The sequence below is a fragment of the Meleagris gallopavo genome, chromosome 1, assembly GCF_905368555.1.
Source record: "Meleagris gallopavo chromosome 1, MGAL_WU_HG_1.1, whole genome shotgun sequence".
NCBI classification, from domain to species: Eukaryota; Metazoa; Chordata; class Aves; order Galliformes; family Phasianidae; genus Meleagris; species Meleagris gallopavo.
In genome coordinates this window covers 62,401,317-62,419,087 of record NC_139404.1, presented here as the reverse complement: position 1 = coordinate 62,419,087, position 17,771 = coordinate 62,401,317, and the positions used below count along the sequence as shown (strand labels likewise).

The 17,771-nt window shown below is 41.1% G+C and overlaps 1 protein-coding gene across 5 annotated transcripts in view; it reads left to right on the top strand.

Annotated features, from left to right (window-relative positions):
• The first annotated feature begins 235 nt into the window (after nucleotides 1-235).
• Nucleotides 236-17,771, top strand: part of EPS8 (EGFR pathway substrate 8, signaling adaptor) — a 131,570-nt gene continuing 114,034 nt past the window's right edge. For 3 of the 5 annotated variants that reach the window (XM_085230865.1, XM_085230858.1, XM_085230830.1), the window contains exon 1: nucleotides 238-376. The gene's annotated coding sequence lies outside the window, so the exon portion shown is untranslated. Of the gene's footprint in view, nucleotides 377-8,359; nucleotides 8,381-17,771 lie in introns of those variants that run through there. The other 2 variants (XM_085230839.1, XM_085230854.1) reach the window with 2 other exon arrangements.

Below are 17,771 nucleotides of genomic sequence, written 5' to 3'. Positions count from 1 at the left end.
GCCGCCTACCCCAGGCCGGCTCCGGGGGGGGCCGCTTTCAGTACCCCGGCATCCTGCGGGCGACCTGCACGCCGCAACAGGCGAACGCAGCCGGCCGACGGCCGAGCTCCGCAACGGCCCGCCCCGGCCGCGGGCTGGGGCAGGGACTGTGGCCGGGGCGGGGCGGGCCGGCAGAGGGAGCTCGGCTCCGTTCCGCTCCGCGCCTGTTCCCGCTGCCCGGCGCCCGCCCGCGCCGCTCCGGCACTTTGTTGGTAGCGCCGAGCCCCGCGCTCGGCCCCGCGGGGAGAGCCGCGCACCGAGCCCCGCACCGCGCCCCGCCGCGCTCTCGGCCACCGGCGCGCCCCGTCCCTCCGCGCGGGAGGAGAACGCCCGCAAGGTAAGGGCTTGCCGAGGCGGGATTCCCTCGGGTCTCCTCGCCCCGCGGTCGCGCTGCGGTCCTGAAATCCCCCCGGGCAGCCGCCCGGCTCCGTAACGCGGCGAGCTGCGCGGCGTTCAGCCACCTGGAAGAGGATGGGGCTGCTCGGGCAGGAGCCGCTGGAAAACTCCCCCGGTGCTTGCGGGGCTCCGCGGCTGGGGCGTCGTTGGGGCTGCAGCCCTTCCATCTGCGTGTGTGCCGCCGCACCTCGCACCTTGCCCGAGCGTCCAGTGCGGGGCTCCCGTGTCCCCGGCGCTCGTCGCCTCCCTCCCCACCTGCTCCCAGGTGGCCGGGCTGTCTCTCCTGCTCCTGTGTCATTGTTTTCCGCCCTTTAAGCTGGCTTCCCAGTCAGCGTTGCTGGGAGCTGGCGAGGAGCAGCTGGCGGGTGCGATAATCCCGTCGTATGCCCGTGTTTCCCGGGTGCGCTGCCCTGCTGCCTTCCTTCCCCTATTCCTGCTCGCTGCGAACTTTCCCTACCATTCTTCCTCCTCCTACCCTTCTCACCGCCATGACGCGCTCTCCTGTACGCATCGTGCTGTGCACTGAGGGTGACCTGGGCACGCAGTGGAAAACAGGTTTTCTGGCATTTCGTTGAATGATTTAAGATGCTACTGGCCCCCTGTAACCTCTGTAGGGCCGGGTAGCAGCAGGCAATAGAAGGGCAGAAGAAGTTTTTCATAAGGATATTGTTTGAGAACCAACACTCATACCCCAAAAGCGTGCTTTGCATTGACTCGTGGCTCCTGTACCCCTCCAAGGTACAGACATGCAGCAGTATGACCTTTGGTGGAGTCTGTTTACTTCAAGTGAAGTACTGGAGATAAAAATATTACTCTGCTAGGTTGTGTCTGCTGAAATATTAACCAAATGATGGATCTCAGGTTTCGTTGCAGCATAGACCGTGTTTTAGCATGGCCTCTTCTTCCTTTTGTCATCAGAAATAGGGTCCTCCTCCCTTCCTATTAACCATCTTTCTTCTCGTTTGTGACTGTGCAATGGCTTTGTTAGCTACAAAAATTGCTTACATGGAAGAGCCTCAATATGACCATTTTTGTTGTTAGCAACCGGAAATACTGAATCAGCATTGTGTGAGCAGTCCTCGTTCCACAGAGTACCACTGGAAATTCTGCAAGCAGAGCCCTCTGAGAAGTGGTTGCCTCCTAGACCATCCCTAATCTGGGCTGCTCGCTTCTTTCAGTGTGTGGTGAGGGCTGCAAAAGAGTTTGTGAGGTTCCCAGGATGTGCAGAAGATGCAGCTTTTTTCAGCTTGATTCACAGCTCCCGAGTGCAGTGTTGTTATTAGCATACGGGTACCTCCAGGTAATGAGATACTGTGCTCAAAGGTCTGGAGCTGAGAGGGGCTGCTTTGTCTGGGGGAGGCTGTGGATATACAATTGGCTTTGGACAACACTTGTATTGTCACATACTCCTAATGGTTGCAGTATTGAGTTTTGCGCTCTTATAGCTCAGAATAAATGTTTTTGATTGTGTCTAATTTTGAAAGCACTCAGAACATCCCATTAGGTATAATTGGAAGGAGGTAGCGGCCCCACGAGGAAGAACACCCAATAGGTGCCTGTCTATACATAGCGATAATACAGAGCCCAAGATTGATCTAAAGACACTTCTGTTGTGAAATGCACAACCTGAAAAAACACTTTTCACTTGGTGACAACTGAATTCATGAAATACGATTGATTTTCTTTCTGTCTATATTCCAGCTGTTAATGGCAAGTCACTCACATTAACTGCTGTATTTTTTTTTTCCCCTGTGGGTGAAAACTTATTAAAACCTAGACATATGAAGTTGAATAATTGGTGCCCTGAGGGTCAAAATAGATCAAATATACAAGAACTTTGCTCTCCAAGTCTTCTGTTGTTTCACTACCATAGCTGAAGACTGCACAGTGAAGGCTGCACTAATAAAGTGCTTATTAAATTCGATTTCAGTGTCTAACACTTGCTTCTCTTACATTGCTGATTATAATTGCCATGTCAGCATTGTCTTCTAGTGAATGACTGATCAAAGGTGAGAGGTTTCCCTGAAGAAGCGGCATTCGGCCACACCAGGTGGAAAAATGGAGCTTTTGGTTCGTCCACGATCCCTCCAAACTGGAGCACTGCAGAACCTCTCAGTGGGTGGTGACGCAGTGGAACAGGTTGCCCAAGGAGGTTGTGGATGCCCCATCCCTGGAGGCATTCAAGGCCAGGCTGGATGTGGCTCTGGGCAGCCTGGTCTGGTGGTTGGTGACCCCACACATAGCAGAGGGTTTGAAACTAGATGATCATTGTGGTCCTTTTCAATCCAGGCCATTCTATGATTCTGTGATGACTCTATGATTCTCTACTTTGTGGCTGGTAGCCAGCAAGTAAAGGCATTTAATTCCTCACTGCTGTGCAGTTATTGGTACAGAGAACACAACCCAATCCTGATACCTCTGTTGAAAGAGAATCAGAAAGATTCTTTGCTTGTGTGTGTGTGTCTTCCACATATGGATAGATTTGATTCTCATACTGCCTTTGAAACCAAGATTTCTTCTAGATGTATTTTGGATGTTTTTTTTTTTTTTTTTTTTTTTTTTTTTTTTTTTAATTTCACAGCATCTGATTCTGTGTTTTCTGTGTCCATAGAGTGTCAGGGATTTCATCATTCTAGTCCTGAGCTGGGTTCCCAGGGAGGCTTGTCAACACCTTGCAACTGTATGGCTTTGGGATGATTTGAAGCCTCTGTATTTGCTTTGCTGTTCAGGAAGCAGCCTGATGCTTGAAATACCCCTTTGCCAGAGCTAGGGCAGCACTTACTGAACATGCAATAAAACTGAACGTCACTAAAAAATACCTCTGGTAACTAAACTAAGAGTGTGGCTACAGATACAGAATATTCATGGTGCAAAAAAAAAACAACAAAAGTATGAAGAGGCTAATTCGTTGTTTTCAGTACTAGTTCTCTAGCTTTTTTCAGCATTAAATGCTTTGCATCAGCAGAAACTAGAATTCCTGCTTTCACTGAGTCCATGACTGGTGCCATTTTATCTCAGTTCCAGAGTTAGATTCTGCTTCATCCATTGATTTATTCATCCAACACAGGAATTTGTACGTGCAATGATTTAATCCTAATACCTGGAAATGTCAATTTCCAGTCTTGGGTGTCAAGCTAGATGACTGTTGCTGTTTGAGTTTTACTTTTTTTTTCTTTTTTTTTCTTTTTTTCTGGGAACTTCTGCTATTACTACAGTCACGAAAGAGGGTCCGCTTCATCTCTCACCATTCTGCATACATATGAACTTACAGACACAGTCAAGTTTCATCTCAGTGAGACTGCTCAGTCTGCATGTGACAAAGGCTTAGCACAAGTGTTTACAAAGCAGACCTCTGGATTCACTGAAGCAGTAAGATAAGAGGAGGTGTCTGTTGTAGGGTTTAGTGCTTTTGTGGTTCTGTATTATTGTGCTTGCTCCCATGCAAGGTTACTCAGAAGTTTCTTGGAAAGACTGTGGGGATGCGGGAAGAAGCAACCTTCGTATCATGTCTTTTTTTTTTTCCAATAGCACATTGTGGACTTTGAGAGGATAAAAAATGAGTCAGTTAAAAATGCAAGCATCATTAGCATTAGCTTTTGAGGACTGGGTTTCATTTTGAGCTGCATCACTGAGCCTGCACTCACTGACATATGCCTTTGATTTTATTCGCTAATGTCATTTATAGTAAAATTTTTCAATATGAGCCAACCCAAGGCCTTGCATTCTACTAGTTGAACACAGTCTGTCCTTTCTTCCCTTCCCTCCTTGTGCTGCTATCTATGCAATTAAAGCTACTCATGCTGTGACTCTCCACGGGAACGAGATCTGATGTGGAAATAGCAAATTACAAATTACTTTGTTTGCATTTATTACCTCTGTCGTTTTCTGAATAGTCTCTAGCAATCTTCTGCGTTTTGGATGGACAGAGCTAGCAGATGTCTCTAACTTCAAAGGTTCATGATGGGCATTTAAAGTGGGCTTTGTACATTTTGCCTTAATTTATGCATTTCTGAAGGGTTTTCAGTTGTGCAGTGTTCTGATGCGTAACGGGCATCTTCATTACTAACAGTATGACAGCGGGCATTTGTTGTACTTGTTCTTAAAGCCTTGCTCAGGTTGGCATTTCAACCACGCTTGGAAATTGCTGTATTCTCTAATAAAACCACGTGGTGTGAAATGATGAACCTGTTTTCCTGGAATGCTGTTAAACCTTTGAGTATTTCAGCATCATATTTAGAAAACACTTTTTAGGAATGATATCTATTCGGCGTAGGTGTTGCAGATGTTCAGTAATTTCGAGTAATTTGTGTACACATAATTTGTCCTTTTTTTCCCTTTTTTTCCAGAAGGTACCGGTTTTCTGTAAGAGGGAGGATTTGTCTTTCAATAGTCCAAAATGTTACTATTTATAGATTGTGCAGATTTTGTAGGTTATCACTGCAGGTAGGGAAACATACAACTTCTTTTTAGCATCCCGTGGGCACAGAGCAGCCGTGTTCAGCTGGCTTAATGGTGAAGCTGCTATAGCTGGTTCTTGGGCAGGGAGATGGAATTTACTGGAGCCCCTAAATGTTTCAGACTTCACTTACTACAGGAGTATCACTGTAAGCCTTAATGTCTGTAGCTCGGGATTTTTTTTTTTTTTTTAATCTGGAAAATAAAGGGGTGACTCATGGGGATTTGTGTATTACTTTGATTTCTGCTCCTGCATGTAAAAGCATTTTTAAGGATTTGGCTAAGTAGTAAAGCAGGCACTAGGCTTGCTGCTTCTCCCATCAGCGCTCCCTTCTCCTCCCCCTCGCCTTCCAGAAATTGGCTCACCTGCAAAGAGAAGCTGAAAGTCAGATGTTAGCAGTGCTTTTTCACTCTTCATTAGTATAGGTCCAAAGCCATTAGGAAAGGGAAATGATACGTGACATACCTCACAGATTAGCTGCTTAAAACTTGATCTAAAAAACAGGAGAAATACATGAGATTGGTTAGGTCTGTTCTTTAATACTTGCAGATGCAAGGTGTGACACAAGAGTATCTAGTATATTTTCACTGCAGGTGGAATTTGAAGGTATTCTGATTTGTCCACTTAATGCTCCTAGTGGTTTGTCTTCCACATGAACCTTGGGTCATGAGCACTTTGTTTTGTTCTGGGGTGTTTGAGGGAGCTTTACATCCGAGTGCTCCTCTTGAGAAGCTCTCTGCACAACTCTTCTCATAGCTCTGATGTACTCTTTCTTCTTCCATTGTCACCCTTTGGTTTGTTTCATGTAAAATATAATTTGAAGTGACTGGTCTTGAGAAATCATTCTTCTTCTAATTGATTAGGGATTTACCTCAGTGTTTCAGGGAGCTAGATATATGGTTGATCCAGATATTCAGCACGAGTTCAGTGCCTTTGAGGATCTCAGTGTTCATCACAAAAAACATTGTGGATGTGCAGGTCTATTACACCTAGCACAGGGATACAAGACTTGTGCCAAGTGTCACTCAGTGCATACAACAACGTGACTATGTGGGCTGTGTGATGAAATGTGAGTTTTGTGAGTTATGTTGTAAGGAGCTTGCGATAATCAAGCTGCATCAAAGTACAGCCCAATGGTCTTCTGTGCCATTTTTAATACGGAAAAGTCAGCCACATATAGGTAGGCTTCTGAAGTAATTTACAGCCTTGAACAACATGCTTTAAGAAGCCTCTGAGTGCATTATATTGCTTGCTGTTGGGTATGTAAATATGCGTGTGTTTCTCTCAGAGTTTGGAGGCAGACTGTATTTAAATTCATGTTTTTCTACTTTCATTTTAGTGTTGTCTCAGGCTTGCTTTTCCCATAGTGGGATTACTTATTCTCTTCCCCATGTCTATTGTTATTTATTGCTTTGCAATCCTCTCACAACCTTAGCGTAGTGTTTAATCTCTTTTATTTCTTCCTTTTCCTGTATTTAGGGACAAATAATTGTCCAGGGGTTAAGGCAGAGGGCTGTGAGGTAGGGTGGTGCAGTCTGTTCCTACTTCAGCTGCAAATTTCCTTATAGCTAATAAATCTGTGCTAACTGCTGTTCCCACAAAGGGCACGACAGAGTGAGCTATCTGGACTTTGCACCTAAGTATCTAATGGTTAAATCACCTGTGTGATGAGTGTCCTACTGCTGAGAAACAAACAGCGTCTCTGTTGTAGTTACTGTTTTCCTTCTGTTACTGTTCCTGTGTTAAAGCAGCGATTCATCTTGTACCTTGCCTTCTGCTTTGGTCCATATTCTTTCTCCAGCTCAGCCTGACACTTGGTTTAGCTCTTACTGTTTTCCTTTCCTTTCTGGTTGCTCAAGCCATGTTTCTCCACTGTGGTCCATCTTGTTTTTGCACCTTGCTATAACTTTAACCTAACTTATTTCTTCTTGCTTCTTTATTTATTCCATGAGCTGTACTTACCCTTTTTATTTTACTTTACAGTTGTTCATTGTGCGTCATGTTCAGCTTCACACAGTCACTTCCTACCACTCCTTGCTACAAAGCCATTCCTTTCACACAAACCGTCTCTTTCCCCTCATGAATGTTCGTGTCATCAGTCTTTATTCCAGTGTCTTCTAAAATGCATTTCAGATCAACTGATCTCAGTGGGGTAGTTTATATTCAGAATTACATGTATAATTAAGTCTTTCTAGGATATGGCTTTAAAAGTAATGTGTTCTTTAATACATTACTGCATTTTATCTAGACAGTAATTTTAAGTTCACTACAAGCTCCTCTGGAGCTCAAGATCTGAATAGGAGGTGTTGAAATGTGTGTAGGCATTTGTTTTCTGTGTGTGATTGAGGTGTCTAATGCATACACCAAAAATCTGTTCAATCAATGTCTCATTGAATATGAATGTAAGATGTACTTAGAAGTGCCTTTGCTAAGCTGTGGCATTTGTTCATTTCTACTAAGAGTTTAGTAGAATTAAATCATTCACATTATGTTGACACACAAGAAAAAAGATATGTTCATCCGTTTCTTAAATTGTGACAGTGCAGAATACAGCTGCTTTTGGGGAGTTGCTTTTGAAGTGAGTTGCTTTTGGGGACCAATCTTGATGGTGACAGAAGTTGCACATCTGTGAAGTTTATCAACAGTTTGAACCTTCAGAGGGAGTTTGTCTTCTAGCTGAGGATTGGGTAAATCTGATGATGCTACTGAGTTGTTTTGTTCAGTGCTTTGTGCTCTATGGTGGCAAGTAGCTTTGAGCAGCTGGCAGCAGTGAAGTACACCTTCAGTGAAAGTGTTTTCTTACTTTTTGGATGCGAGAGTGTGAAGGATTATGTCCCATCACATTCTTCGTGAATTTTAAGTCGTACTTCCAAAGTCAGAAAGTTCTTTTTGTCCATAGAGATGCCCACTCCCATTTCTAAAATTCGTCTCAAGATCTTGGTGTTGAAGAGAGTAGTTTTGTCTCTCTGCCTCAATTTTCTTATTTATAAAACTGAAAATGTATCTGTCTCTCCGGGGTTCTGGGAAACTTAATTAGCGAATGTTTATACAGCCTTTGAAGATGTAAAGCACCATATAAATGCTAAGTATTATTATTATTAGCACCAGCTGCTTCATAGTAATTGCAGTAATAAAAGTGTCAATGCTAGTGGTTGCATTAACTGTGCCTTAGCTGTAGTTTTGTATCATTATTGGGATCCTGAGAGTTATTCCATTTCCATTGTACTGTGCAGGAAATGAGCAATTCAAAACACTTGACAAAGTAGCCCACTCCAAAGTTAGTGTGTAGGGCACCGCTTTCACGTATTTCCTTTTTCAATCAAGTTTGCATTCCGGGACACATTTTTCATGAAATCTTGCAAGTTTTCCCCACGCTCTGACATCATCTCTTCACGCTGTATATGATGTTCCTCTCATAGAGAAACAAGCTGAAGAACAGGCACTGACGTTAGGAAAAGCGAAGGTGCAGATGCTGTTGAGCTACAGCTGGTAGGAGAGCTGAAATGGGAGAAGTTGGGCTTCCAGCTGTGAGATCTTGGTAAAGGGCTTCTTTGAAAAGAGAGGAGAAATGTTCAAGTCTGTAACTGAGAAAGATCGATGCCTGTTGTGCAGTGTGACAGTGTTTGCCAGTCCTAGGGCTGACTGGGGGGTCTGTGCTCTGCGGTGCTGAGCTGATTAGAAATGAGCCAGCAGCAGTGGCGTTCTTGACGTTTGTATGTAAAAGAAGGGATCTTTTATAGATGATTGATATCTGGTAGTATAGGGAAAGAGAAATGGTATAAATCACAATTAGCCTCTAGGGGTTTTTTTTAGGTTTACTTTTGTAAAACATCCATGACTTAATGCTGAGCTATTTTTATTAATGTACTTGTGCTTATCTCACATAACCAGCTTGGTAAAAGAGGATATGAGCACTTTTTAAGCCTCTGACTTATAAATTGTGAGAAAGAGAAAAGAAGATTGATTCCAACAGGCTTGAAGGTAGATGCATTTTTCTTCTAGTTAGTAAAATGAGAGAGGGGAAAAATTAAACTGAAACCTTAGAAGTCCAATCAGTTTTAGTCGGGTGGAAAATTATTAGGTATTGCTCTAATGCACAATTTAATTGTAAAGCTTGAATCTAAAAGAAAGCAAATGCAGGGGAGTTCTGTTTTGCTGAGCTGATGATAAAATCTCCCAGTCACTTGTGTCTAAAGGAGTAAGGATAAGGAAAAATAGAATAATAGCAAAAAAACACTGAGGGGGAACAATTCTTTTTTTTTTTTTTTTTTTTTTTTTTTTTAATAATCCTGAAGATCTGAGTGGGTTACTTAGTCACATTATAGGAATAATCTCATGCTGCTGGAATGTTGGTAGGATTGGTTCTGCTCTGTGCTTTGAAGAAAACATCTCTGTTCTTTTTACTATAAACATTTAAGATAAGATGGAAAGGTTTGGAAAAACACCACACATTCTGTGAGCTATTTCAGCATTCTTAGTTGCTGATTTTGAGATCTTAATTTAATATTGTTCCTACATATTTTGGGTATTTCTAATGAGCTCTATTTCACCTGGTAAGGCCATCAGACTCTGAAATAAGTGTTGTATCTTAGCATATAGCACAATGCTTATTTAAATTGCTGGAGATGTTTCCCAGTAGCTTCTGTATCAGCTCCAGTTATGAAGACCTGAATGAGTGAACACATTAAAGAGATCATATCAATCTGGATGATGGGCAGCATCACTTCGTAGCGATTGCGCTACAAGAACTCCTTAACCAGAAATAAAGCAGAGAAGGGAACTGATTTGGACTTTTTCTGATTCTTTGTAAACACATTTTTAGGCAACTTTGAATACCCTTAAAAGCAAGAAGAAAAGGCACTAACCTTTACAGCTGCAAAGTCCTTGTACATAGAGGCTGTTCTCTCTTCATTGTGAGAGAGTGGCGACTTCCCATTTTGAACAAGATTCTGTTTTGTTTTGTTTTGTTTTGTTTTTTGAGAGCTGCAGGAAAGAATAACTATTTCATGCTCCTTGCATACTGTAGTATGGCAATTTGATAGGAATTTCTTCTTCTGTTATCTTAGACCATAACATGTAGTAGAATAATAGCGGTCTTTTGAAGTACAGAAAACCTGCCTAAGGGGCCATCATTTTAAAGTCTAATATGAAATTCTTTTTTAATAAGGTTCATTTCTTGTGCTATTTAAATGCGAGGAGATGTATGTATTTAAACCTTGCTAATCCTTCATTTGCACAAAGTGTTTGGCTCGTTCCCTAACTGTCAAGGAATTAATGATGTGCTTCAGTGTAAGATCTTGTATTACTAGACTGCAATTATGAGAGATTTTGTGCTGATTTTGATGGTGCTTAATGAATTATCTTAATACATGAAATGAAATCACCATTGTCAAAACGTATGCAAAAGCAAAGCAATCTGATTCTTGCATTTACTCATGAAATTAAGTTATTTCCAGTAGACTTACAGGCCATCCATACAAATTGGTGAGCCATGCTGTGTTATGTTGGACTTGTGACCAGTTGAACAACCATGTAGCTGGTGACGACAGCACCTTCCTCCCGTTCTTCTTGTTTGGCCTTCCACTTGGAAATTGCACAAAAAAGTAGTGTATAATTTGGTACACTTATTGAATTCATATCATTCATCTTGAACCAGGACAGTGACCTCTGGCCATTACTGCATGGGAACAGGCTTTGAATGAAGTCACTTGGAGCACGCCCTACGGCAGAGGTATCAAGACAGAGTAGGTATGCCCAAGCTGATTTTAACTGTTCTCCTCCAGTGGAAGAAACAGGCTAAGTTGTGTGGGACCCTGTGGTCTCTGTGCTTATTGCTGAGACAGAGGTCCTCACAGCCATAGCTAAACCATATCTCGTGCCTGAACCTGGTATGGTGTCTGCACTGTATGCATGCCATCCATCTGCATGCTCTCCTGCAGTTCTGTTCCTGGCTGATGCAGACTGTGTAGGAGATACTACGTGTTGTTTACATTTTAGGCAGAGGGAGTCAGCGGGATGAAATTACAGTTTCAGAGTATCTATCTATTTGTATTGTGATACTTGTCTAGATCTTAGCCAGTGAATGAAGGCTTATTGTACCAGGCACTCCATTTCAAGAGAATTTTATTTAAAAATAATATCTATTTTTAAGTCTATATATGTAATCTACAAAGCCTGTTTGAGGCTGTTGCAGATCATTACATCATTTAGTTTGACCTTCAGAATGTATGAGGGAAGAGATCTTCTGCCCTTCTATTTCTAGTAGGAAAATATAAACCAAGATTTCTTGTCCTTCTTCTTTGTTCAGGATAGACACATAAATTTAAAGTTGTTGCCTCTGGTACGTCTTGGCTTTTCTCGCTAAGTACATTAGTGAATTTCTAGTGGTTCTGTGCTAGAATTGTGTGAATGCCAGAATGCGATACTACCCCTTTGGCACTGGTGTTTGTATTTATATATATTTTTGGCACATGGCAAATGCAATACAGATTTACTCCTCTGCATATAGGCCTTTTCCCAAAACCTCCTAGGCTAAAAGCAGATGATGCTGGAGCCTATCCTTTCTTTTCACGCTTCACTATATAAATTGTATAAACTTGAATCTCTTTCTGAACCATGATGTAAACTTCTATGCATAACCATTTTTGGCTTATGTGGCTGATCGTGACGTTCAGTTGGAAAACAGTTTTGAAGAGTTAAGGTCTATATTGCCCTGTGGGAAATACTGTGGAAGTATTGGTGGGGTTCCTATTTATCTTCGCCATTGCAGATTTGATCAAGTCTGGGCCTTTCTACCTCCTGAATTTTGAAGATGGTGTTGTATGGTGACTAGGATGTCCAGATGCATGCTGCCCTAGTACTCCCAGTAATGCCAGCAATAAAGTTTTTTCTCCATAGTCGTATATTCTTTATGGCTGCTATTTTATAAGATTCACAGGTTTTACTTCAGACAGGTTAGTAAATTGAATCCACGATGACTGTGTTGGAAAGTCACAACTGATGCAAGTCCCGCTTGGGCTTCAAGTCTCCTTCACAGATTTTTAGTGCAATGACTTCTTTAGGATGTACTTCTTTAGGATGTAGAAAAATGCATCGGAATTTTAGATATGACTCACTCTTTATGTGCTCACTGCTTGCCTGCTCAGTGTGGGACTCTTCTGCCAGTAATGAGGAAATGTTCTGAGACAGTGCTCATCCATGATGACTTATAGAAATAGAGGAGTCTTCCACATATTCCCCTGTGATAGACACATGCCTTCAGGAATCAAATGACCTTAAACTGATGCAGATCTGGAGCTTGGGGTTATTTTGTTGAACAAAAATGATTTTTCTTAGGCGTTGGGCTGGTGGTGTTGCACTCACTGATGATAAACGATGTGTGACTAACATTCTTGGTCAAAATTGGTCCAACTCTTCACTCTAGACATATTGCGCCTCTAGAGAAATATATATATATATATATATATATATACATATATATATATATATATATGTATGTATATGTATGTGTATGGCAGGACCTTTGCCCTCTCTTGCTTTTTATCATTTATGTCTTTAGGACCATTTGTGTACACATTCTGTGCAGTTTTCCAGTTTCTGTCCAGTATTACAAAACATACATATATATTATTCTCATCTATAGTGTCTTTCTTAGGAAAAAAAAAACATCTGGTTAAGTGTATATGCCTTCAGCTGTTAGTAATTTCCAGAAAATAATACAATTCATATACTGTGAATCTGATAAACTGTAGGGCCTGGTATGCAGTAGAATTCAAATGTTTGCAGCTTTGCAAAAGGTCTTCTCCTCCTCATTTGTTGGATGTAGCAAGTAGAAATGTTTTTGTTTCAAAGCTGACTGAGAATTGGTCAAACTTGACCAGCTTGAATGTACTCTTCAGTCCTATTGGAAATGTTCATGAGGATTCTCAATAATGGTCTTTGTTGAAGGAGTTGTCCTCAGTTGCAGGGGAGAGGGGTTAATTTATAGTCAAAATACTGATCTATAAATATTTGTTCCACTGATTGTAGTGGGGCAACTTATCTTTCTGCTTTCTCTTAAAATGCTTTCTCAAAATATAAAAAACAAACAACAAAAAAGCCAAAACTGAGAACAAAACCCCAAAAGTCTTGCTCTTGTTTTATTTATAGAATCTTAGATCATATGGAAATAATTTCAAGGAATTTTTCCTGCTTTTTTCAGGGGGGGGGCTGTCATTTATTATGGGTAGTGACTTCTTTTTGAAGTGCATAGTGTTTCATGAGAACTGGGCTGGGCAACGTCTAAGTCCAGACACAAAAGCAAATAAACAACGAAAAACTCTGTGTTTATCTGAATTTGAGAGAGAAGATCTAAAATTACCTAATGGTCTCCCTTATCTCTCTTTAATAGACCTGAGGTATTACTCCATCTCATTGGTGTGCCACTGTAGTATAAACTATAGAGAAGTCTCAAAATTCATACCATCTTCAGACTGTGTATAAAGAGGGGCTGAAATTGCTGTAATGCACTGGTTCACATAGGCTGATTCTGATTTTACTCTGTTCAGCTGTAGATTTTGGAGAAGAGGTGGAAGTTTAAAGATTGATGTGAGTGTTAATCGACAAATAACATATTTTGGGCATTTCCCGTGTCCTGATGAAGTAAACATGAGGTTTAACATCTCTGTTTTGGGGCTGTTTATTTTATTAAAAAGAGCTGAGATCATTTGTATGTAAGGCTGGCTACTTTAAATTTCTGAAAAGCTAATTAATGAAATGTGGAGCGTCGTGCTCAGTGTTACTATTCAGTACTGCCACAAGCTATGCTGTGCTTTGCTGTGGTATGCTGTGCTATGCTATCCGTTTTTTGCAAGCTGTAATCTCTTTTCCATTTCCATCACAGTTTCCAGCTGCTCGCTAGGCCATAGGATCAGCTGTCGCGATTGCGTATTGGCGCTATAGGTGAACTAGATGTGGTGAGTGGTGTGAAGATTAAGAAACTGTAGCTGTTGATTGGGGAATAAGCAGTACGTGACTGTTGAGAGTTAGGAGAGTCCTCAGTTTCTCTTATCAAGAAACCCTTGAATTTGCTTCCACTCTTCTTTCTGTATTTAGGCTTATCCCTGTAAAGGCTAACAGTTAAATTGGAAGTACATAACTGTTTGTAAGCAGGGCATTTTCTTGTTTTTCATAACATCTACTGTGTGGATGGAGGAGAAGAAATGGTTTTTGTCTCGATATACTTTTGTTTTCATATATTTTTGCTTCTATATATTTTATCCAGATGTATTGCACTGACTGAAAATGGATGTGGTTAGTTAGCTACCAAGTAGTAAAAAATGTAATGATTGTCCTAGCACATTAGTTCCCCAGCCATGATATCAGTGGTGGCAGGCAGAGGTGTGGAGTGGGGAATATCAGTGCTGCCACTCAGGAAACCAGAGCTGATGGCTTTTGTCCCTCCTCTGCAAAGCCCTGGGATTCCTCTGTCATCTTGAGTTCAGTCTTGTGAAAACAATGAACTGGCTCACCTCCAGTTAGTGTGATTTTTATCTTGAATTAACAGTAAGTTGCTTTTCCTCGTGAAGGCGAGTACTTTTGTTCCAAACTAAGACTGTTTTCTCTTTTTTGGGATTCTAATGGGTTTGCTAATGTGTGAAATATACCTTTTTTTTTTTTTTTTTTTTTTTAATTCCCTACTAATCCTATTGCTATCAGGCTCTTCAATCTGCCCTGGATTTTAATGAGTCTTTTAAAAATAGATATCTTTGTTGGCGATTGGACTGTGATGCTGTCTCAGAAGTCAGCCACCATTTTGAGAATGACATCTGAGTCTGCCTATGTTTCTGCATGACTGGAGACTGTCGCTACTCATTTCAACTTATTAGTGTTGTGGGTGGATATGCTGGTTCATCTAACAAGGAGGAAACTCTAGGCATTAGCATTAAAATTCAGATTTTGTTTCCAAGAGTAAAGGAAGTTGTGAGAGCTTGGACACTTGGGAGTGGAGGCTGCACTACAGCTCAAGGAGATGTTGAGTGGTTTGCTTGCAGGTTACTAAAAGAAGGTTGTGGCATTTTGACCAGTTGAAGAAGATGCTGTATTTGAATGTAAGAGTTTAATACATTAATTCAGTCCATCAGCTATAGTTTACACCATGGAAGACACTAAGTCTTACTCTAAAAAGGAGACTTCAGTTGGAGATACTCATCTTGGGGGGGGGAGAGGGGGAGGAGAGAAGAGCATTTGAGAAATGAGACCTTTAAGAAGGCAGATGCAAAACTCTGCCTGAATATTGTGCTTCTATAATAACTTTTGTGAGTCCATGCACACACTGAAGGCATGCAAAGTGATTTTTAAAAATACAGACCTGTAGAATGGTGGCCCTACCTATCTTTAAAGGATCTGAAGTGCTCAGGACACACAAGCACTCCTGGACACACCATGGCTTCTTTTCATCTAAACAGGCCATGAGCCAAAAGAGCAGAGGAGTCCCTGGCCAACTGGGGCCCCTTGCACAGCACTGCCACTGCTCTTCTCACAATGCAAAACCATGTTTTAATTTATTCATTTTTCTTCCACTCTGATATGTCTATATTCCCTGAGCAGAGGTTGTTTTCACCTATTGAGGCATTTCTGTGCCTAAATACAAGCCTGATGCATGTTTGTAGTTGAAGCATTTTGACTCACAGCACCTTCACTATTTGGGACTGTGGTGTGCTAAAATGAACAACTGCTGTTCCTGAAACTGTAATAGTGACCTGACAAAGTGGGATTTTTATATATTTTTTTCTTTCTTTCTTTTTCTTTCCTCTGACCAAGTTGTAGTCGAATCTTAATTTGGATGCTGCCATGCAGTTACACCACTGGTTAACATCTCTGTGAGTTGGAGGGAACACACACTCTGAAATGTTTACTTAATCAGTAAATAGAACTTAAGTAATAGTTACAGCCAAATCTTAGTTTAACATTTTTCTTTTTCCATAAGTAGAGTTCCAACTGCAGCAGAAATACAGTGAACTTGTCTGAAACTGTTGGCTGATAAAAGATGCAGAGGCGATTGTTAAGGTGATGGTGACAATTGGGACAAACTAGGTGCTACTAACAGATTTTAGACTTACCTTCAATACTGCGTCTCAATAACCCATTTATCTTTCTGTAACAGATAATTTGTGGCTACCTGTTTAAATATCAGCCTATTTTGAGTTAGCTTTCAGTTCTCCTAACCTCTGATGCATTTATTTGGAAACTCTTTCCTCCCTTGACTGATAGTAAATACTATTGGGAGGAAAAGGAAGTTTTGCAACCCTAAGATTTCCTGAAGGAAAGAAAAAAAAGTTGTTAAGATTGCTTTAAAATAAATTAAAAACATGACCAAGTAAATGACACAGCTTACAGGAACATCAGATTTTTTTTTTCTATGATGATAAGTAGATATATTTTATTCCCATTTATCCTAAAGGAAGGTAAGTTTTCCCTTCTATTTTTTTAACAGCTGCTACAATTAAGCACTGCAACTATATTTAAAGAAATAGTATCAATTTTCGTCCATCACTAAAATGAGGATAGTTGTGAACAAGTAACAAAATCAGATCTGAACAGTAAATAAAAGGAGATGATGAATCAGTTGAAAATTATATGAAGAATTCTTAAAAAGCTCAGGATAGGTGATCATTCACAGAAATGCTTATGAAGAAGGATGTTTTTATTGTAGCAAGTAGACTACAGCAGAGGGAAAAGACAGCTACTTCAAATAGCACAATTTGTTTCTGTAACACAGTTCTGAAACTTGAGATCAGATGGAAACTGCTTTATTCCATTACTAGAGAAACAATGGTAGCTAGAGATCTCTTCCAAATAGTCTTGTTTCCTTTAAGAATCAGTGACCTGATCTTAAGGAGGGAACTTACCTGATCTGCCTTTGAGGTTGTTTTGCATTACACATTACAGATTTTTACAACTCTTATACTAAATAAGGGCAGCCTGACCTAGTGTGTGGCAACCCTGCTCATGGCAAGGGATTGGAGCTCAGTGATCTGTTCGAGCCCTTCTAACCTAAACCATTCCATGATTTTGTGAAACAATATTGTAAAACATGTATTTTTACCTAATATGTGCTATATATAAAATTTTAGCTCTTGGGGACCGTCTTGTTTTCCTATGTGACCTTTATGACACTTTTGACTTTCTGTTCTGCACAAGTGCTTTATTTTGACCTCCAGTGTAAAAAGGAAAAAAAAAAAAAGTGTGCTATCTTAAATGTAATTATTTTATTTTATTTTATTTTAGGCACTTGAAAGAGTGCTGTAGCAGTAGCTACCTTGTCTGTTTTGTTCTCACAACAGCATTAGTACAGAGAATCAGAAACCCAATTTGTCCTGGAGCTTGAACAGAAAGTTGCTATGGTTACTGGACACTGTACATCCCATTTGGGACTTGAGTTAGGTGTGCACATTTCATGTTATTTTTTAGTCCTCATGAAATGTTGTAAGTCTCTGAGCTCCCATAAAACACACCTGGGATGTATTAAGAAGTATCCCCTCACTGTGTTGTATCTCGTTAGTACGTGTCTTCATCCTCACTCTGTGTTGCGTGGAGAACCAGGGATGCTGTGCTGGTTGTTCTTGGGCACATGGGAGAGATTCCAGCTGCCATCCTGTACCCAGCTGTGTCTGTGCTTTGCAGCACCTCAGAGGCCAGGCCTTGGAGCCTGGATCTTGTCCAGAGCAGCTCAGACAGGTCATCATCACCCTGTTCCTGTGCTGAGAACAAGTAAAGAGATTGCCTTAAAGAAGGAAACCCTGATGGGGTGGAATTGTTAGGAACCATTGTGTATATACTGTTGTGAGATTAGTTCCCTCCACTTTCATGTCTATGCTCTTTTGCAGAGCTTTAATGAAAA